Raw genomic sequence first — 22,054 nt, 5'->3', positions numbered from 1 at the left:
AGTCCATGTCAGAGGCAGGCCCCGCTGCCCTCACAACTGTGGAGAATGAGCTGTCCATTGGCTATGTCTGAACAGGGTCTAGGTGCACTGCATGCATTGTCCTAGAATGCTGGTTTTATCCATCAATATCGAATAAATCAGGCAGGGTCTAAGAACAGGGTACTCACATATGCCACAGTTGCCACATGTGTACACGTATGGCGTCTTCTCCTCCTCAGATCTGGACCAGGGACTCCTCACAGCAACCCTGAGGCATTGTAAGAGTCCTTTGCACTGAGCGCATCTCTTTTTGTTTAGCCAAGAAGCTTCTGAAGTGCAAAGAGTGAGAGAGAAGTAAGGATGCATCACCAGGATGACTTCACTCCTGGTGCTAAGGCCCTGGCACAGAAGTCTGACTGCCAGTTATTGCTGTGACATGGGACAAGACATTTGGTTTTTAGTTTCTGCATGGGTAAATTAGGGAAAGACCAAACTGCCTCACAGCAGAGGTGACATGCCATAGTGCTCCTCCAAGAAACTTCAGCACAGGTTTCCCTCCATCTGTGGCTGACTGGCATAGCCTATAATATTCCTCATTGGCGTGGTACCTGTCCCCACATCCTGCTACAAGAGTAACTTTGATAACAGCTGGTCATTGTAAGGTATAAGACATATAAGACATATACCAATTACAATGTGTTTTTAAAAATTCAAAATGTAAGTGAAAAAGTCCCCGCCATCTGGAGATGGCGGTTCAGATCTGACAATTCATTCATTCTGTCTTGCCGGCAAATACTTGTACATGTGCAGTGCTCCCATGAAAAGTCTGGGAACTTAAGGCCCTTGTTTTTGTTCGGGAGGATCATTAGAAGGATTCTTAACCCAAGGGATTGTGGCATACGGTCGCATTACTGTTGGGAAAAGCAGAGGCTGTATTGTCACTGCAAGTGGAAAGATTACAGGGTCCCCGAGCTTTGGTGGGACCCTCCTCCGGTTGCCACGGGACAGCAGACGTGGAGTCGCTTCTGCGCAGTGCAGGCTGGTGCTGAAGAATAAGAGGTGAGCGGCCCTGTGGGACCACGGCGGCTCTAGGTGAGATGGCTCCTTACTCTGCCGACTGCCTTCCAGACCTTTCTCCTCAGGAACACATCTCTACCTGATCAGATGTGACTCCAGACAGGAGGCCGACTTGAGGTCTGAGCGATCTGACAGAGATGACTGTGACCTTGTGAAATCCATCAAGTTGTTTCCTCCATCTTCCTACGAGTGTGTTAGCCCACTGGTGTCCAGGGCAGGCAGGGGAGCTGGTGAAGCTGGTGGGGTGAACTGTCAAACTCAGAAGGCCAGCTGGCAAAGTGGGTGACTGAAGTGATTCTGAGCTCTTCCAGTCAGGGCAGAATCCATACACTCTGACGAAAGGGCCGTGTAGCTTCCATCTTTCAGTAATGTTTTGCTTAGATCGCAGCAAAATGACAAAAGGACATTAAATAATTCTCAAGGGGGACCCTTCATTTAAACAAGGGGAGCTTAGGATTTCAATGACTTGAGCTTAGGAGTGATGCCCTGAGCATATGGGGGCGGGGGGGTGCTGGGTGAGGGAACCACAGAGCAACCTGCATTCTGGCTGGCCTGGCTTGGCAGAGGGCAACAATCCTGGAACAAGCCTTCCACCCACCACCCAGTTCCAAAGCTGCTCTGGATAGCTCCAGGGGAAATGGCCAAGGTGGCTGTCGCTACGTGTGGACTTGTTCTCCTGTCTCTGTGGGCTTTCTGCTGCTTCCAGAGATTGGGCGCACAGCAAGCCTCCTCTCCTCCTGCTGAGATTCTGTCACGGTATCGTGAACTCATATAGAGATTCCCATAGGTGGGAGCCTCACAGTAACAGGTCTTTTCCTAAGGACTAGCACTTTTTTTTTCCTTTTCTGATCTAGAGAAATGAACCATGATGCCAGAGAGTGTAGACCCGGCCGGCTGCCTCAAACCCAGCCATGCAGGTAGCCACCTACTCTGTCTGCCCAGGGTTTTGACAGAACTCCGGAGTTGGTGGGACACAGAGGAGGCTGTTTCCCATCAGCCTTGGCTGTGCTGTCAGCCTACAGCTAAAGCAGGTGCTGGCTGTGACTGAGGGACTCAGACCTATTGAAAGGAGATTTCCCAAGAGTGAAAGGGAAGGAACTTTTCCTCAGAGGGCTTTTACTATGAAGGGAGGATGCCCAAAGCGGGGAGAATCCAGCAGAAGCTCCTGGCCCCTACACTGGCTCTGAGTGCGGCTGACAGCACACCAAGGTTGACTAACTTTTCTCAGACCCCAGGCCTTCTCATATCACACAGAACACCCTCTGATGCTGGGCTGGCTACACACTGGCCAGAGGAGGATGGTAGTCAACGAGCAGGAAAAACTCCCAAATTGTAACTTAACAGAATGATCTCTCTTTTTTCTTTCTTTCTTTCTTTCTTTAATTCCCAAAATGTGTTTTCCCCAGTCCCTGAGCACACAGACCTGTGGTTTTGTCTCCCCTGGCTTTACAGCCTCTGCCTCGAGCCAAGAGACTTGGCTCTGCTTCCGCTGAGTCAGAGTCTCGGCTGGGAGCTGAACCCAGGAAGCCCTGGCCCCCACATCTCTCCCTAGAACCACCAGACCGCACAGCCTCCTGTGCTCAGCCCTTTGGCTGGGTGTCCTGCCTAGTCTTTGTTTGGAAAGCGCCATCTTACGTAACTCCAGACCGTACTAAATGCTCCATTGTCTTCTGCTTGGGAGCACTCCGAACAACCTATTACTGACTTATGACTTATCACCGGGATAGAATCTTGGCCTGCATCTCCTTAGCCCCTTGGAACCGGCCTCACCTGCCTCGCAGCAATCAACGGCAAGGCGTAATGCCTGTGGTCTTTGGGGAATTACAGGTTCAGTATGAGGCGTAAGGATACAAAGGCAGGTTCATCCATAGGTCATGCTGGTTCGCTCAGTTCAGGGCGCACAGGAAAGCCATTTGTAACTCAAGACTGGGGCAGGCGTAAACAATTCTGATCTGATTATTCCTTTATAATCTGATTTTGATAAACAGCTGATGAAAACGGGAGGAGTCCTGGCCCTCAGAGGAGATATAACCAGGCACTATAATCAGTCTCTCCTATCTCACCAGGCCAGGATTGATTTCAAGCCTCCTATTAATAGCTCGGGACGGCAAGAACTGTGGCCTCTGCCCTCGATCTTCAGAGCTTTGAGAGCAAAGCAACAGTGGCCAAATGGGTAAGGTCCCTACGTCCATCTTTATTTTCTATGAATCTCTGATTGGCCCTTTTGGGGATTGTAGTAATTACAGTAAGCTGGCACCTCCAGAAGAAAAAAAAATAGACCTCTTAGGATTCAATTAAAAATTAAAGGGGCCTTTGTGTGTGGTTACCAAGGAGCTTTCGCAGCACAGGCCAGGTGTGGACCTGCAGCAATCAAACCCTCCTCGTTGGTGACATTTCCACGGGGCTCTGCTGCCTTATGAGGGAGAGGAGGGCAGGCTGTTGCTCTCTCTTCCCATAGACCTGTGGTCTTCCAAGGCCTCCATTTTTTTTTTCTTTCTCTTCCGGGACCAGCCAGCTGTGTGGCCGGGTTCAGGCGGAAGTGTGTTCCATTCCTTCACTAGTGTCATGAAGCTCTCGGGATGGGAGGAGTGGGCTGAGTTTGGGGGACAAATGCGCCTCAGCTTGTCATGGTTCTTTACTGAGCTTCAGAACAGGCACCTAAGGAGCTGGAGAGATGGTTGGGGGCGAGGGTGGGGATGGGGCTAAGCGTGCTGTCTGTTTCCGCTGAGGCCCAGACTTGGGTTCCCAGCATTCACGTCAGGCAGCTCCTGGGGACCCTGTGCCTCTTCTGCCCTCCACAGCCAGGACGCACACACTCACACAGACAGACACACTCCTAAATTTAAAAAAAAAATTTTAATGGGGGGTGAGGCTTAAAGAATCTTTCCATTTGGATGAGAAAAGAAGGATTCTCTTAAGGCTTGCTGAAGACCCTTTCAACAACCTTTGAGCCAAGGCTTCCTGTAGGGACGACCTGCATAGCTTACAGGGCAAACTTGTAGAGAGCCTGGCTTGAAACTCCCTCCCTGTAAAATACAGGGGCCATTTGCTCTTTTGATTCCTTCTTTCTTCTGACAAGTTAAACTTCACTTACCAGGCGGTAGTTAGGTTGTTTCAATCTTATTTGAATACAACTTGCGTTCCTGGATGTGCAAGGGCTGCTTGGGAGGGAGGGCAGGTAACAGGAGTGCAAGCAAGGCTGTGCACCGTGGAGGTGCCTTAGAGATTTGCTCCGTGTTCACTTCTGTCTGTCCATGAAAGGGGGTCAGTAGACTTTGGCAGGAAGCTCCTGACTAAAAGGCTCTATCGTGGAAGAAACGGTCACAGGGTCTTGAGGAAGGTTTATGTCTGTAAATAGACATGACCCTGTGAAGACCCTCACGACATACAACTTTTCTACAGCCGCTTTGTTCTCACACTACCCAAGGGTTATTAAAGCATCAGCTACCGAAAACCACAGGAATTAACAAACCAACTGTCCGCACTGTCACTTCTTTTTAAATTTTTTTTTATTGGATATGTGTGGGTGTTTTTCCTGTGCACCACAGAACTGTAGTGCTTCAGGAGGCCAGAAAAGGACACCAGACAATCCTGTAACTACTCACAGACAGTTGTGAGCTTGCCATGTGGGCGCTGGGAATCGATCCCAGGTCCTCTTAACTACTGAGCCATCTCTCCAGCCCCTGTCCTTTTTTTTTGTCATCCCACAGTCTCTACTTATCTCAAAAGCACTTTGACTTAGGAAATATTGAAGATAGGATAAAAAAAAAACAAACAAAGATTTAAGGGACTCTAGTGAAAGACTAGAATTGAAATACCAACTATCACTTCAATGGAACAATATATATTTAAAGTAATAAGTTGTCTTATAATAGTCTGCATATATATGTCTGTGTATATGTACACATATATATTTTTAAGACAGGGCTCTCTGTATATCCCTGGCTGTCCTAGAACTCACTCTGTAGACCAGGCTGGCCTCAGACTCAGAGATCTGCCTGCCTCAGCCTTCTGTGTGCCGGGATTAAAGGTGCGTGCTAGCACTGCCCAAATAGCCTGCATATTTTAACACATGAAAATAATACACAAAGGCATGCTTCTCTTTAGCTAGTCTTGAGAAAGCCCCAGAGGATATTTGGAGGATCCCCTCTCTGCATATGACCTTGAGAGGCCATGCCTGACAATTGAGTGCTCTGTGATAATTCTGGAATCAAACTGAGTCTGAATTCCAGAGTGAGCCTGGGCAGACCAGCTAACTTCTTTCTACTCTTCCTGGGCATCCTCTGAAGGGTGATAAAGATGGCGTAGACTAGCTCCCATGGTGAGCTCTGTGTGAGGGTGCTGACAATGATGGCGAAGTTGGTGCTGCTGCTGCCGCCGGTGACTGGGATGACCAGCTGTCAGCTTGGTCTGGAACCAACTACAGCCCAAGCCGCTGGGCACTCCTGGAGTGACTTTCTTGATCAGATTGTCTGAGGTAGGAAGACAAACACTAAATTTGGGTGTCACCATCTAGTGGCAGTCCACATAAAAGATGCAGAAAAAAGAAACTTTGTGTTTTGCCTATTCGCTCTCATCCTTGCTGGCAACTTCATCTACCCTGCTGCTGAGGCACTCTGTCACTAGAATTACAGCTGGATTCTTTTTGTTTGTTTTTTAAGGTTACGTTTTTCTTTCTTTTTTTTTTAAGTTAGCAGTGCCATTTAAAAAATTTGCTGCACATTGGTGTTTTGCCTGCATTTCTGTTGTGTGAGGGTGTTGGGTCCCCCAAAACCAGTGTTACAGAGAGTTGTGAGATGCCATGTGGGTGCTAGGAATTGAACTCGGGTCCTCTGAAGAAGAGCCAGTGCTTTTAACCACTGAGCCATCTCTCCCTAGAGCCTAAAGTAAAAATCTTTAGGCTTCCCATACAGACTGAAGACCAGCTGCTCTCCAGGAATCCTTTGGGTCTTCTGAGGCATCCAGCCTTGTGGCCTGAGCAACTACAGGATGTTTGGCCTTTTCAGTAGAGGTAGCCATTGTTGGACTGCCTAGACCACATTGTATGTAAGCCACTCTAATAAATCAGTTATGGTGTGTAAGTATATGTGAGTGTGTGAGTATGTGTGTGAGGATGTGTGTGAGTGCATGTGTGTGGTATATGTGAGTGTGCATATATGTGTGTTTGTGTGTGTATGTGTGAGTGCATGTCTGTGTTATGTGTGTGTGTGAATGTATGAGTGTGTGTGCATGTGTGAGTGTGTGCATGTATGTGTGTGTGAATGTATGTATGAGTGTGAGTGTGTGTATGTGTATGTATGTATATATGTGTGTGTGTGAATGTGCATGTGTGTGTCCATGTGTGAGTGTGTGTGTGTGTGTGTGTGTGTGTGTGTGTGTGTGTGTAGTTCTGCTCCCTTAGGGAGCCCTGGCTAATATAGTGATGATGCTGGTGGTGATGAGAACCGTGGTAACTATCCATGTGGTGAAGCCTCAGACAGCAGGAAGCCAGAGAAACCCTCTTTGCTCCTAAGGTCCTCATGCAGAGTGTTCACCACAGGCATGCCTAGTTTCTGTCTTCTGAAGTGGATAACCAAGTAGCAAACCCTCTCTCTGCTCCCTACAAATGCTGCATGGAATTCTGATGACTGTCTGGCGTGCCTTCCCCACACATGACTTCTGCTCAGTGAGGAGAGTGAGCTGAAGCTTCCAGGCCTGGGGGCCCCGAGGCTTGGTGCCCTTGGAGAGTGAGTGCCACACCGGGTGAGCGGAGGCCACTAGATAAGACCCCAGAAGGCCTTTCAGGGAGATGAGCACTGGGGAGGATGGCCCTGCCACCTTTGCTCTGGGGACCCTGGTAGGGCTATGAAGTGTTTGCATGGATTCACGTGGGTCTTTTTCTTCAAACCCACTGGGAATACTATGGTTTGTGTGTGACATGCTCCCTGCATGCTCAGGCGTTTAAACACTTGGTCCCCAGTTGATGATGCTGTTTTGGGCACTTGTAGAACTGTAAGTCTCTGTGAAGGAAATAGGTCATGGTGGAGTGCGTAAGGTTTGTTGCCCTGCCCCACTTCCTATCCACTCTCTAAGTTCTGATTCCCGAGTTAGCGTGATCAGCTGCCTCACGTTCTGGGGGCCTTGCCTTCTCTACCATCACAGCTGTCCCTACCTAACCCATGAGCCAAAGTCACCCTTCCTTCCTTAGTCACCTGTGTCAGCCATTTTGTCACAGCAACAGGAAAGTAACTGATACACAGTCACCCTCTCCTCACTCGCCACAGCTGTCCGTCATATCTCAGCAGCTGTAACTCAGATCCCATAGTAGGGTGGCACTTTGTAAAATCCCTACTAAGGACCTTTCTGGGGAAAAAACAGCATCACTGGGCTTTGCAGTGTCCCACCTAGACAGCCAAGGTCAGCCCTGGAGGCCGAAACCTTTCCAAAGCATTGCTCACCAGGCCACACTGCCTCCCCTGAGGCAGTGGCAGGTCTGTCGGACAGAATCTAAACGCAGAGTGTTGTACATTTGCACCCTGTAGACTCCAAGGAGATAAAACAGATCAGCTGTAGATTCACAGCATGCTTGTAAATTAAAAATAGACGCCAACGCCGCTGCAAGGGGACTTTCCTGTGTAGCAATGGAGGTAAGAGGGAGGAAGCCCTCGCCTTCGGGAGTGTCATGGATCTGACCTGACCATGAGCAGATGGCATGAGGTCAAAGGGCATACTCAGACCATCACCACCCCAAACTTCTGCCCCTCACACCCCAAGAGAGATTTCAGCCTTTGCTTTTCTTTCAAGTGAAGAAAAAGAGCCGAAACCAGAGGATGTCTGTGGAGACTGTAGCAGGCAGCCCTTAGACACCCCACACAAGGGTCTATCTCTGTTTCTCCTGGAACACAATAGCAGTTTCTTATTGGGAAAGTTTGGAAAGGCATTTTGGGCTCTCCCACCCCTCATTTCTGTGACAGCATGGCCCCTCACCAACAGCTTCAAAGATGCAAAGATTTGTTTTAATTCCTGATTTCAGAGATGTTCAATGCCATGGCCACGGACAACTCTGTCAGTTCTGGACCCAGGATGAGGCAGAACATCATGGTTGATTATATGGCAGAGACTGGTCACCTCAAGATGAACAACTGGTTACCTCAAGGTGGACAGGAGTCAGGGAAAGGGGTATGGAAAAGGCCAGGGCAGGATCTGGTCCCCAAGAGCATGCCCTTCACTGAGTCCCTTCCTCCAGTGAGGCCCCACCTCCTTCCTTTCAGCCTCTTACAATAAATGCATCCGACTATGAACCTATCAAGGTATCAGGTCATTGATTAGGTCAAAGACCCCAGGACCCAATCCCCAAAGTCTATCAGCTAGCCATCAAACTTGAGGACATGAGCCTAGGGGACACGTCATAGTCACACTGTCCTAGGAGGTCACATGAGAGACCGTGTGCGGCTTCCTTAGGATGCTTGGGATTTATGAAGGAGTCACACGTTGGCTTGCAGGAAGGGCTTCATGGTGGGGTCTAATGAAATGACTGGGTTTTAATACATATATTTTAGAGCCAACTTTGTTCTTTTTTACACTCTCCATTCACATTAAGGAGTGCTGCTAAGACCTTGACATAAAGCGAAAGAAAAAAACTTTTCTGCCTTTTTTTTTTAAAGTTTGGATCTTGTTCCTAATAGCCAAAAGTTGTCTTTTATACTTGTTTGATCTGAGAAAAAAATACAAAAGCAAAGGGAAATATTATTATAACCTAGCAAATTTCTGTACCATTTTTCTTGAGAGGAGAAAGATACTTCTTGATCTGGTATTAAGGCTGTAAAGCCAGCAGTCTCTTCACCTGACATGCTCATACACACAGGCTCAACAGGACAGAGGGTGGTTGTCACCCAGGGTCACCTCCCCCCCCCATTACCCAATGCAGACTTATGCTCAAAACTGCCATGAATTTCCTTTCCTTTATTTTTTACTTTGCCTTGGGAGTCTTAAGTGTCTTCCTGTTTGTCTGGGACCTGACATTATGCACAGTTAATCTCAGTAAGATCAAAGTCCCTGGTCTGTGTTCCTGGGACACAGGATCAGCCCTACACCTTCTGAGGACTCAGAGCTTCCTCCTCACCCGCTCTAGTCACTTATCCATGGAGATTTCTCTTAATTCGTTTTCTTTTTTAAAAACACAAGAAGGTTAAGTAGAAGTGACCTGTCTTTGTCACAGCCTCCTTGCTTTAGAGCAGAGGTCAGGGAGGGGATGAGATGCCACAGCATCCATTAGGAGCCACCAAGTGTCACTGGGGATTTCTAAGAAGCAGCCAGGCAGGCAGCATCGTCTTTGGGAATGTGTTCTCTGTGTTGACACATAGTATTGGTGACTATACCCTCCTCCCCCATTCCCTCTCCCCCAATTCCCCCCTCCCCCTCCCCTCCCCCTCCCCCATTACCCTACCCTCTCCCCCCCATCTCCTCATCCTCCCTCATATACACAGCAAGCTTCCTGTCTGCCTTTGACAAGGCCCTTGTCTAGGTGCTGCTACCATTTGCTAGCATCTGCAGTTGGACAGAGAGCTGAACTACCCTCCCCGGGGTCCCTTCCCTCATCACAGGAGGGGCTGCAGCAAAGCATAAGGGCTGTGAACACTCCTCAGGGCTCTTATGTGGATGTGGACCGACGCCCTGTCACCTGCAGGGAAGGGAGTCTTCAACAGCCTGAGGGTGCCGCCTGCCGCTCTTGTTTCCCAGCCCGTGTGTGGGTCTGAAGGTTTGGTCCAGAAATGCTCCAAGAGCCGATTCTGTTATGTGTGGCGGGGAGTGAGTAAGCTGGGTCGATAGGGCAGCAGAGTCCTACATTTCAGATAGGGACCAATTCAGGAGGGGGAGAGATGACTCAGTAATTAAAGTACTGGCCTCCTAAGCACAAGGTGCTGGGTTTGAGACCCTGGGGTCCACGGCTGGCACAACCAACCACACATGGTGGTGTGTGCTTATAATCCCAGTGCCTGGGACACGCACAAGACAGGCAGACCCTTGGGCTCTCTTGCTGGCCAGCCTGGTCTGATCAACACGCGTCAGACTAATGAGAGACCCTGCCTCAATCAGGGTAGGCAGTACCTGAGGAGCCCAAGGAACAAAATCTGAAGTTGTCCTCTGTCCTCTCCGTGCGCCTGCAAACACACATCCATGCACACCTGCATTCACAGGGACACATCCCATCATTAAATAAACTGGAGAGCAATGTCTAGGGCACCCTACCTCAGAGACGGGTCTGGATGACTTCATCTTCTGTAAGTCTACTGACTGTCATAAGGAGGCGTCTGAGGCCAGCGTGTGCTGCCTTCTCACCATGGCACAGACGTGTGACCAGGGATGACAGTGCAGACCTCTGCCCATGCTGCCAGTAGGCACTGGAGCCTCCCACATAGGTCCCTCGCTGTGCTAAACTGTCCCTAGGGAGCCATGCATGGGGACCTCCAAAGAGCTCTGAGGTTCCCAAGCCAGCCTTTCTCAGCTGCATGGAGAGGGTTAGTGGGAAACAGGAGACGTCTCTCTGCTGCGGCATCCTTCAGCACTGTGCTGATCACTTGGGAGGCATCAGCACAGTGCTAGAGTGGGGACAGCCTTTCTCAGGGTTTCCATTGTGAAGAGACACCACGACCACAGCAACTCTTATAACAAAGTGAAACATTTATATGTGGCTGGCTTACAGTTTCCGAGGTTTAGCCCGTTATCACCATGGTGAGAAGCATGGCAGCATGCGGGCAGACATCTTACGGGAGAGGCAGCTGAGAGTTCTACCAGTAGACCAGGAGCGTTCTACCAGTAGAAGGAGACAACTGACTTGAACTTTCCAAGACCTCAAAGCCCACCTCCTAGTGACATGCTTCCTCCAACAAGGCCACACCCACTCCAGAAAGGCCACGCCTACTCCAACAAGGCCACTGCCTCCTAACAGTGCTGCTCCCTGTGGGCCAACCAATTAAATACATGAGTCTATGGGGGCTGTTCCTATTCAAACCGGAGACCTAGACCAAAATTCCAATGGCAGTCAATTGGTCTGACTTGGATGCCTTCTGTAGGCCATTTAATGGCAGAAGGAAAGGAAACCGACGTAGAGGCCAGGTTCATGGCGCAGGTCTCCTTGCAGGGTACACCAGCTGGTCCTGATGCTATTGCCTGTTCTGTTTTGCAACCCTCGATGCAGCACACCCAACACACACTGTCTGGAGAATGGAGGGCTGTGTGCTGCTCACTTCAAGGCCCCTTGCAGGAGCTAGGCAGTAAACTGTGGTGACATCACAAACTCTTGGCAAAGAAATCAGATCTCTCCGCCCCCCCCCCATCCCCCTATTATTTCCAGAGAGGAGCCAAGCAAACCATTTACAGCTAGAGTACGAGACTTTGGAGCCAGGAGAAAGATGAACGCTGCCGTTGGCCATCATTGGCTGTCACCAGCTGTGTCACCAGAACAGCTAGGAACAGTCTTCACCTGTTCAGCTTAAAAATAAATAACAATTTTTAAAAAGACTTTGGCTCCAGCTTATCTTAGCAAGTGACTCATGTGGACTCAGCTGGGAGGCCGGCTGTGGCCTGAGAGCTTCTCCACCACTCCACACTGGGCCCTTGGCAACGGGACAGGAGGCCACAGGGGCTGGGCGAGGCTGGACCCAAGGAGGGGGGAAAAGAATGGCATGAAATTCAATGCAGCTGCTGAGATTTTCTTTCATTAACTTAAATTATATCAATTTCTAGACTTCGGATATCTATTGAAAGGCGAGTAAGAAAAGCACTAAGGAAGACAATCTAACTGCTTTTACCCTAACTCAAATTGAGCAATCACGGAGGTAATTCAGGCCGGGGCTGCGGTGGGACCCCCCAACTCCCACTGCTCCCTGCCTCCCTCCCTGCTTAGCTGAAGGTTTCTATTTCAGCTCTCTGTGTCTCAGGCAGGAAAAACAGAGCTAAAGAAGCTGTCCCCACTACCGTGTCTCTGGCCTGGCCTCACCCTTTACCCAGAGTGACTCACTGAAGACTGTCCCTAGCAGAGCGTCTGTAGGAGGAGTGCCACATTGCTGTGACAGCTTGCTTAGTCACGCTGCCCCCAAACTCTTCTATCGCACATCAGCGTAGTGCCTGGGCCGGTCAATTATTCATGCATTTCCTACTCCAGGTATATGCTGGGGGAAGAGCTGATCAAATAGATGTAGCCTGCGTGTGTTAGGCCAGTGGAGACCGAGGTGGGTGGAAGTGCGGGAGGGCAGAGAGGTTGCTAGGTAGCTGCTGTCGCCACATTCTCAGCCCTGCTGCTCACTTCAAGGCCCCTTGCAGGAGCTAGGCAGTAAGCTGTGGTGACATCACTCCATGTAGAGGTGACAGGAAAGTGCACCAGGAAGCCAGGGAATAAAGGCAGAAAGATGATGAGGTCCCTGAGCCAGAGAGTTGTGCAGAGGGGCAGGTGCTACAGATGGGAACGCAGGGCGAGGGAGCCGAAGGGATCGTGGGCCGTTGGTATGCTTGAAAGCCGTCGAGTGCACAGAGCTCATTTCCCCTGTGTTCCGTGATCCAATCACCTCCCTCAAAATTTACCTCTGAGCATTTCATAGGGGGCCAGGCCTTCAATCCCTGAGCCTTCTGGGGAGCATTTCCTATCACTGACTTATTGCTTCAAAATTGACATTTAGAAAGATGGACACTTTCTCAGAAATGCAAAAGGAAGGGCAGGGTCGGAAAACAGTGCGAGCGTTTCTTTGAATCCCTTTAATAGAATTAATGCCTGGAGTGGAGCAGCTCTGCGCACATCATGCTTGACAATGACCTTTCAATGCCAACCTTTAAGACATCGTGTCATGGCTGGAACTGGGTTGCGATCGGAAAAAAATCTGGAATGCTTTCCCATTGAATGCAACACACACACACACACACACACTCACACTCACTCACTTACACTCACTCACTTACATGCGTGTGTGCACACACACACACAGCCATGGTAAGAGAGGGCACAGTTTGTCTTGAAGAAGCAAAGCCCTGGAACTCACCACTGCTGTGGTCATTTGTATTTGTGAAGGGCACAGGCTTCTCTCCGTGGGCCAGACAGGAACCCTGCTCTATGGCTTATTTAACCACAGTGGTCTCCCTCTGGCCTGGGAGACAGTGACACCCTAGAAGACTCACACTGCTCGAAAGGACTCAAAACAAGTGAGTGCTCTTGGGTGCTAGCCGGTGGAATGCCTAAAAACACTTTTTTTCTTATATGATATTCTGCTTCCCTTTAAGGGAAATATCTGAAAGGAAAGAAAGGATAATTTTTATTATGAAACTTTGCATGTGTGTAATATGGCTGCACAAGTATGGAGTATTGAATACCTACAGATAAGAGGCATCCTCTATGTCTGTCATGCCCACAGAGGCTCTTTTTTAAAGCATATGTGCACGCACAAGAGGCAAGTAAATTCCTTTCAAAGAGCAAAAAGCAAAACCAGGCGAAGTTAGTGTCTGAATAAAGCCATGGTGGACTCAGTCCTGCTCAAACACAAAAATACACAAAACATGAGTTACTTGTAGACAGATTTCTAAATTCATTTCTATACTCATCACATGTATTTAGATTTGTTTAGATTAAAGAAATAATAAGTGTCAAAATAAAGCAATTAAAAATAGCTCCAATGTCAAATATCAGGAGATATTTGAAGAAGAAGCTGCCATGACCAAGCGAAAGGTTGACTCTGCACATCCCGCCCTTGTATAAACCACCAGGGCCTTAAATAAGTTAAACTCGAAGACGTCATTTCATCTGACGTTTCCTTCCTGTAGATGGGAGCCCAGTGACTGGAATCGTGAGGAAGGCAAGCCTGCTGCCTTAATGCTCCTCAAGCACCTGTGCCCTAATTCCTGGGTCCTGTAAATGCTACAAGACCAAATGGACTTATAATCAAATTGAGCATCTTGAGATGGTGGGTGAACGGCATTAGCTGGGTGGGCACAGATGTCAGAGAGAGAGAGAGAGAGAGAGAGAGAGAGAGAGAGAGAGAGAGAGAGAGAGAGAGATGGATGAAGGGTTGGGTTGATACGGAAAAGGAGAGACAAGACAGCCTAGACTGGGCCCTCTGTACTGTGCATCCCTAGTCCTCTGACTATCTGGGCAACAGCTGAGCACTCATTTTTACCTGCTTATCAGCAAAAATAAAGCAAAGGTGGCTGCACGAAGTGTGAAAAATCCAACTGTATTCTAACCGTGGAGGGAGTCTGAGGATCAGCTTCGAAACGGAGTCAGCCCTGAGTTCTAACCCTGACCTCTGCATATACAGGCTCCAAGAGAGTTCCGATTGCATGACTAAATAAGGTGGGTGATTAACTGTCCCCAGGCCGGTGTCCTCGTTTCAGAGCCGGTATCAGGACAGGACACAGCTGGTGCTCCTGTGCGAGACACCGTGAATGGGTGAGCGTGACTCTTCCCTGTGGCATGGGGTGTAGAAATAAGTCTCGGTGAAGAGCGTGAGCACTGGGTAGACACTGGAGCTGGGGGAAGGGGAGGAGGGACCAGGTCAGCCCTGGGTGCATGCTTAGCACTTGGGAGAGCTCTGGCTCCCTTTCTAGTACTCGAAAAACCAGTAACTGCATTTGAGCGCCCTTTCAGCATTTAGATTTTACTCTTTTCTGTTTTGCCTGCATTTGTGTTTGTGCACAATGTGTGTGCCTGGCACACATGGAGGCTGAAGGTGGATGCCAGATCCACTGGAGCAGGTGGTACAGGTGGTTGTGAGCTGCCCTGTGGGTGCTGGGAATCCAACCTGGGTCCTCTATAAGAGCAGTCAGTCCTCTTAACTGCTGGGTCCTCTCCCTAACTGTATCCTTTCAGTGTTTAATTGACAATTATTTCCTGGAGCATAAAGCTAATAGAAAAAAGTATATACACTATAAATGTCTAACTGATAAAAGAAGGCACTGACTGAAAACCCAGACTTTAAATCAGGTTGCTGATACCCAGAAGCCCTTGCTGCCTTGCCCTCAGCAACCCTTGTGTTGTTTCCTCCATCAGAACATTTCTGTGCACATTAAGGGTAATTGCTATTTAAAATTTAATTCTCTGAACTTACATGGCAAACATTTCCTTGCTTTGATCCTAATTCTGTCAACAGAGAAAAATGGTTCTGTGCAGACTTAGGAGCGTATAGTCACCCAAGAAAGAGTTGGGGATTGAGTTCTTATTTGTCCAGGGTGCAGGAGCTAGTGAAGTGACGGCTGCTTGCTCCCCAGAGGCACACAGAGTTGGAGAACGGGCTTGCTCCTGCCCCGAGTGCTTTATGCAGCCTATGGAGTGTGATGATATTTACAAAGGCAGAAGCAAAAGTTCCTCCTTTTAGGATCATTTCAAAGCCAACTGTGTGCTCATCTCCAGACATGCGAAGAGTCAGGGAAAAGGGCAAAGCTTACACACCACTTCGAATGCTTGGCACTGCACAGGGGCTCTTACGTCTTACTTGTTGATTGTCACAACCACCTCCTAACATATTTCCTCCTACTCTGAACAATTCCTAACTGCATCTGTCTGCAACAGCAGAGGAGCACAGAAGGAAGGAAGCTGACTACCATGTGTGCCTCGTGTCTCCTCGGAAGAGAGCCAGGAAAAGAAAGAAACCAAAAGGAGATCCCAAAGAAAAGCTTAAAACCCCCAAATACCCTTTAAGAAGGGAGAGAGAAGAAAGAGGGAGTGCGGGAGGATTTTACGCTGAAGCGTACTTGCAGGTGGCACGTCCAGATCTCCTACACTCCTACTTCGGAGTGATGTGTCCTGAGCCCCACCAATACCATCAACTTTATTTGAATTGTGAGGAAGTGGCCAGGAAGGTGACAAAAAGATGGCCTAAAACCCAGGAAATTATGATCCTTCCCTGTCATGACACCAGGAAGATACGATCATCAGAAGAATTCCTGGTGGCAAGAGCCTACATTTTTGTGAAGCAGATAGGCAGGAATGGAAGAAAGTCTTACGCCTGGAGAATTAAAGCCAGAGATTTCAGACCCATCGTCAGCGACGAACAGAAACACTTGACAAAAGCACCAAGAACACGGAGGAGGGAGGACTGGACAGCAGACAGGGCTGCCTCACTGTGCGTGGTGCACAGTAGGTCTCTCAACGCCCGAGGAACATACATGGTTGTCAGGCACACAGGGACGGCCACAGTAGGTGGGACCCTTGACCCATAAGTCTCAGTGCGTTTAGAAGATTAAGATCGAGATCAAGGCTAAAGGCAGCCTCTAATTGTGGCAGATAAGAAACATAAATCAGAGACATTCCCAATTATTGCGAAAATAAAAATACTCTCAACAAATTGAAAGAAAGTGCTATTAACAAAAGGAAGACGGAATAGAGCCTAGCAACCTGCAATGGCTGAGGCGAGCCATACTCCCTGGGAAACTTGTATCTTTTGTTACTATTGCTGCAGGCGTAGCTTTCCAGTCCTGGGGAGCCAACGCAGGGTCTCTCTCACTTTTAAAGCTAGGACCCTGCGCAACGCACGAGCCTTTGGGTGCATGATTTTAAAACAGCTTTCAATCAGTGAGGCCAGATTTCATTAAAAGACAATTTTTAGTGAACAAGAAAATTAATAAACTTGTACCTATGTGATTACTCTAGTTGGCTTCTATGGCTGTGACAAACACCGTGACTAACGCAGCTTGGGGAGGAGAGGGCGCATGTGTCACCTTACAGCTTAGTGTCCATTGCGAAGGGAACTGGGACAGACTCAAGGCAAGAACCTGGAAAAAGAGGCAGAAGTTCTCAAAATCCTGGGGTTTGGAGGAGCTTAACTGCCAATCCTACAGAAACCAAGAGGATTTTAAAGAAAGATAATGAGAAATCTATGCCAATAACTTAAAATGTCACCAATTTGATTTAGGAAGAAAGACAATATGTGAATACATAAAGAAATTAAAAACTTGAAGTTAAAAACTTTCTCCCTAAGAGAAAAACCCAGACTTAGATACAAAATTCTCTAAATTTAAAGAAGTATGCACTAGTCTTTCTCTCCCCCCTCCCCCCAAAAATGTAGGAGTAAATACTTTCAATTCAGAAGTCAACATTATCCTGATACTAAAGTCAGATAAAAAACATCCGGAGAAAAGAAAGTTATAGATTAATAACGTTAACGAACACAGGCCCAATAGTTACTACCGCAACACTGGCAAATTAAATTTAGCAATGTGTAAGACGAAGTGTGTACTAAGACAGACCGTGATGTACCCTGGGTTATAAAGATAGCTGAGATACGAAACCACACACATAGCCCGATCATCCTGGATAAAAGGACAAGCACTGGACAAAGTCTAAGGTCCAGGCCTGACTTTAGACTGTGCACAGGAGCTGGAGAAATGGCTCAGCCTTGCTGTATCTGCAAGCCCAGGGTCCTAGTGAGAGCCTTTTGTCTAACAAACAGTGTGGTTAGAGTTGCTGGTGCCTGTCTTGAGACCCAGCACTCAGGAGGCAGAGGCAGGTGGGTCTCCATGAGTTTGAGACCAGCCTGGTCTACATAGGGAGTTCCAAGCCATCCGGGGCTACTTAGTAAGACTTTGTGTTAAAAAAAAAAAAAAAGAAAGAAACAAAAAAGCCAAACCAAACACACAAGGGTTAGGGTTGGTTAGAGGAAAGCAGTACCTAGGTTTGGCCACTGGCTGACACACACACACACGCGCGCACGCACGCGCGCGCGCGCGCACACACACACACACACACACACACACACACACACACGAGCCCTCTACACAGACGTGCACAGTTTCTCCAGGCCAGCAGAACTTTTCTGTCAGTTGTGTTTATCCCACGAGTCTTTGAATTTACTACAATGGTTTAGTTTAGTGCTATGGATTTTAGAGGTGTAATTCTCATCTCAGTGGCTTTTATAAAAATGGCGAAAGGCTAAACTGCTGAGGTCCTGTGAGGGGCATGCTGGAGATGAAAGCGGGGTCACGTGCTGCATGCTGGAGACGAAAGCGGGGTCACGTGCTGCATGCTGGAGACGAAAGCGGGGTCACGTGCTGCATGCTGGAGATGAAAGCGGGGTCACGTGCTGCATGCTGGAGATGAAAGCGGGGTCATGTGCTTTGGATAGCAGCTCATTCCGATTGCCCAGCGAATTATTCCACTGATTTAATAACCAAAAGAAGAGCAGGGCGTGGTGGCACAAGCCTTTAATCCCAGCACTCGGGAGGCAGAGGCAGGCGGATCTCTGTGAGTTCGAGGCCAGCCTGGTCTACAAAGTGAGTCTAGGACAGCCAAGGCTACACAGAGAAACCCTGTCTTGAAAAACAAACAAACAAACAAACAAACAAAAAGAGTGCTTTGTGGCTGGTACAGCCTACAGCCAGACTGTTCTGTGGCACTGTGACTAATTCTATTTACCACATTTCCCAAAGCTGCGTCTGCCCCCACTGATCTCCTTTGCTCATACCGCACCCTCCAGTCCTAGGTGGGGTTTTCGGCACATGCGGATTGGTGGCTGCTCAGAATGCCCTCACAGTGGTTGAAGAGCAGACCATTTGGCAGCGAGGCCATGAGGAACTGGTGAGCTCCTTTGTCAGACAGGGACAGATAGCATCCTCCTTCACAGAATCTGTCTTCTTCTCTGCCTTCTTCACCAAAAATTGACCACCAGAGATCTTGTGATTCAATTTTTTCCCCCAAATAGGTGTTCTTGGGGAGTGTATGCCTATGAACCAATCTCACTTGCAAGGGAATGGGGCTTCACTCATGAGTCTGTCAACCACTGTTTTATTCAGCATCTTCTCTGGGTGCCGAGACTCTGTGCAAGGCTTTGCAGGTTCTGTGACACACACGATAAACTCTCTGCTTCACAGCTGGGGAGACAGAGTTCACCGACAAGAAAGCACTAATGTTTCATCCACGCGGACTTTGGGATCCCCTGAAAAGCAGGGAGGGCAAGTGTGGAGGTGACAGGTACAGTCAGCTAGCAGCCATGACCTCTCTAACAAGACATAAGAGTGTGTCTGAAGGAAATGAGAGACAAGACAAAGCAACCCAGCCAGAAAGGACAGAAAACACAGGAGGCCAGAGGCAGGAGCATGCTTGCAACCTAAGGAAGGCAGAGCATGGCTGTGGTACAGCTTGTAGGGCGTCCCTGATGTCCCTAGACCAGGTGGAGGGACACAAGGAAGACAGTGTCACACTGAGAGCGAAATGGGAGGAGCTAAGGCGTTCTGAGTGAGACATGACATGGTGTGACCTCTGGTTAGAAGGGGCCACTCCAGCTGCCAGTTTGGTACTGCCTGCAGTAGGGCAGAGGCTGACAGAGGAAGACTAGTTCAGACACTTTGCTGCAATCTAGGCAAGAGGTGATGCTGGCTTGACTCAAGGACTTACTGGTAGAGGTGAGAAGCAGACATGCTCTGGATGTGTCTGTAAGGGAGTGCCAGTAGGATTAGCTGGTGATTAGATACAGGGAGCTGGGAGACACGGAAGAGCCAAAGATGATTACTTTAATCATTTAGCAAGAGTTAATGTAGTAATTCGGTGCCGGGCACTGTCCCAAATTGATGGCAAGTGCGGATTGTCGTCGTCTTGGCAATAGCCCTGTGAGCTAGACACTATTTTTGTCCTCATTTCCTCTTTCAGAGTGTTGGCTTTGCAGAGGGAGGAGGGTAGAGTTGACACTTACTTAGAGAGGGGAGATGCTGGAAAGGGGGGTTCAGGGCAGCACACTAACATTGATGTTATGGCTGAGGTGGTTGAAGTGGCTCCCCAAGGATATCAACAGGTGTCCAGTGGTAGAAACCTGGTGGTGAGGAGCGTGCTCCCAGCTGGAGATGTGTGCTCGAGCACCTTCCAGTCCTGGGATGGAATCAAAACCCATGAAATGAGCTAAGATCTTTAAGGGAGTATAGCCACAAAGGAGAAAGTAACCAAGAGCTAACCTTGCAATAGTTGGATACAAAGAAACGAGGACAAGCTGGGCATGGTGGCCCACGCCTGTAATCCCAGCACCACGGAGGCAGAGGCAGGCAGATCTCTGTTAGTTGGAGGCCAGCTTGGTGTACAAAGCCAGCCCCGGACAGCCAAGGCTACACAGAGAAACTCTGTCTCAGAAAACCAAATCAAACCAGACCACCACCACCACCACTAACCACAACAACAACAACAACAACAACAACAACAACAAAAAAGGAAGGAAAGAAAAAAGAAACCAAGAACAAAGGAATGGCTCAAGGGCTTGGCCTATTGGTAGTGGAGCTGAGAAAGGGTATGGAGAAGAAAATAAACGCAGGCGTGAGATGTAAGAGTGGCCAGAAGCTCGCTGACTGCCTTGAAAAGATCCATTTCATTAAAAGAGAAGTGAAAGTTTGAGTGTAAGAAAGGACTCAGAGAAAGAGATTAGGAAACAATAAGAAGAGTAAATAAATATAATTCTCTTGCGGTCCTTCCTCTCTTCTCTCCCACTGCCCCCTTCCCCTCCTGCTGCTGCTGCTGCTGCTGCTGCTCCTCCTCCTCCTCCTCCTCCTCCTCCTCCTCCTCCTCTTCCTCCTCCTTCTTGAGATGCTATCTCATTCTGCCACATGGAATTCACTATATAGCCAAAGCTGGCCTTGAACTCTTTGCAATCCTCTTGCCTCAGCTTTTGGTGACTATTAGAATTATACATAGGGGCTATAACACCTGGCTCAAGGCATTTTCTATATAAAGAAATATGACAGAATCCAGAAGAAAATGTAGGGTTGAGAAAGTTTGTTTTGTAGGCAAGTGAAATAAAGGCACATTTGTATGCAGATAAAAGTTGCTCAAGTAGAAAACAAACAAACAAACAACAACAACAACAACAACAACAACAACAACAACAAAAAACCCCAAAAGCACGCAATAAAGTTGGGGCAGGAGATGACGTGGAGTCGATGGGAGCCATGGGCCTTAGATTTACCTCAGCAGAGGGAGGAGGAAGCCGTCTGTAGATATGTCCCTTCATGTGGCAGATGCAGTCATCTGTAGAAGCCTTCTTGCTGCTTCTTTTTTCTCAGTGAAACAATGGCAAAAGTCATAAGTTAAGGGAGGGAAAAAAGAAGTGTCGGAGTTCCAGGGAGAGACAAGTTGTGAGATGAACATTTAAGAAAATGGGGCCATCGTCTAGAACTTTAGCCAAACCACTGGCCACCCGCCTTTCAGGTCTCTCTCTTGGGCCTAGAAGAGCTTTTGTTTGTTTGGGTTTTTTTGTTTGTTTTGTTTTGTTTTGTTTTTTTGTCTTTCAGGAGGCTGTGCGGATGTAAACACTGAGCTGTCCACATACTTCCTAACCAGTGCACATGATGTACCAGGTTAAGCAAGAAGTAAGCCAGCTGAGAGTGAGGCTCTTGAGTCAAGATGCTATTTTTCTTGGGAAGAAAAGCACATAGTTAAATGCAGAGCTGAACATAACAACTTTGAAATGCCTTGCAAAAGTTTTGTATGATTAAATCAATGTATCAGAATGGTTAGTCCTCAAACCAATATTCTCCCTTCCCCCCCCTTATAAATAAGACATAATCTGGGCCGTTTGTGGGAATGCAGGAGTGTGGGCAGTGCGAGGTGTGCAAGCTCGGGAAGGCGGTGCTGCCCTAGACTGGCAGTCGTAAATACACGTAGTTTTCTTGTATGCATGCTGCATGTAACTCAGTGCTCCTTTGTAATGGTTATTGAGTAAGGACATAGCTACTTGACGTTCCATCCACCATTAAAGAACTTCTGGAGGATTTCCTTTTCCAAAAACACAGGGATCTGACAACCTTCAGAGGACGGTAGAGAGAGAGAGCACCAAGGCCCTGGCCTAGCCCTTAATGATGAGTTCACTCTCCTTGCACGTGTGTGCTCACCACTCAAAAGCCAAGAGACCGGCGCCCCCGATTCCATCCTGGAATTATGTGGTAGAGCTGTGTGGGAGGCGCAGGGACAGTGGTGGGCGGGTGAGAGTTACTCTGACCTCCAGTGACTTAGGTTCAGCAATCTAAACAGTGTGGAGGCTCACGGGCTCTGCGCTAGGCCACGCAG

General features: G+C 48.4%; 1 long non-coding RNA gene across 1 annotated transcript in view; it reads left to right on the top strand.

Moving 5' to 3' along the window:
- Window positions 1-22,054, top strand: part of LOC311587737 — a 269,462-nt gene that overhangs the window by 56,399 nt on the left and 191,009 nt on the right. The gene's annotated exons all lie outside the window — the stretch shown is intronic.

This window comes from Acomys minous (assembly GCF_964271855.1).
Source record: "Acomys minous genome assembly, chromosome: 17".
Classification (NCBI taxonomy): Eukaryota; Metazoa; Chordata; class Mammalia; order Rodentia; family Muridae; genus Acomys; species Acomys minous.
The sequence above is the reverse complement of the archived record's forward strand: the minus strand, read 5'-3'. Positions and strand labels throughout refer to the sequence as shown.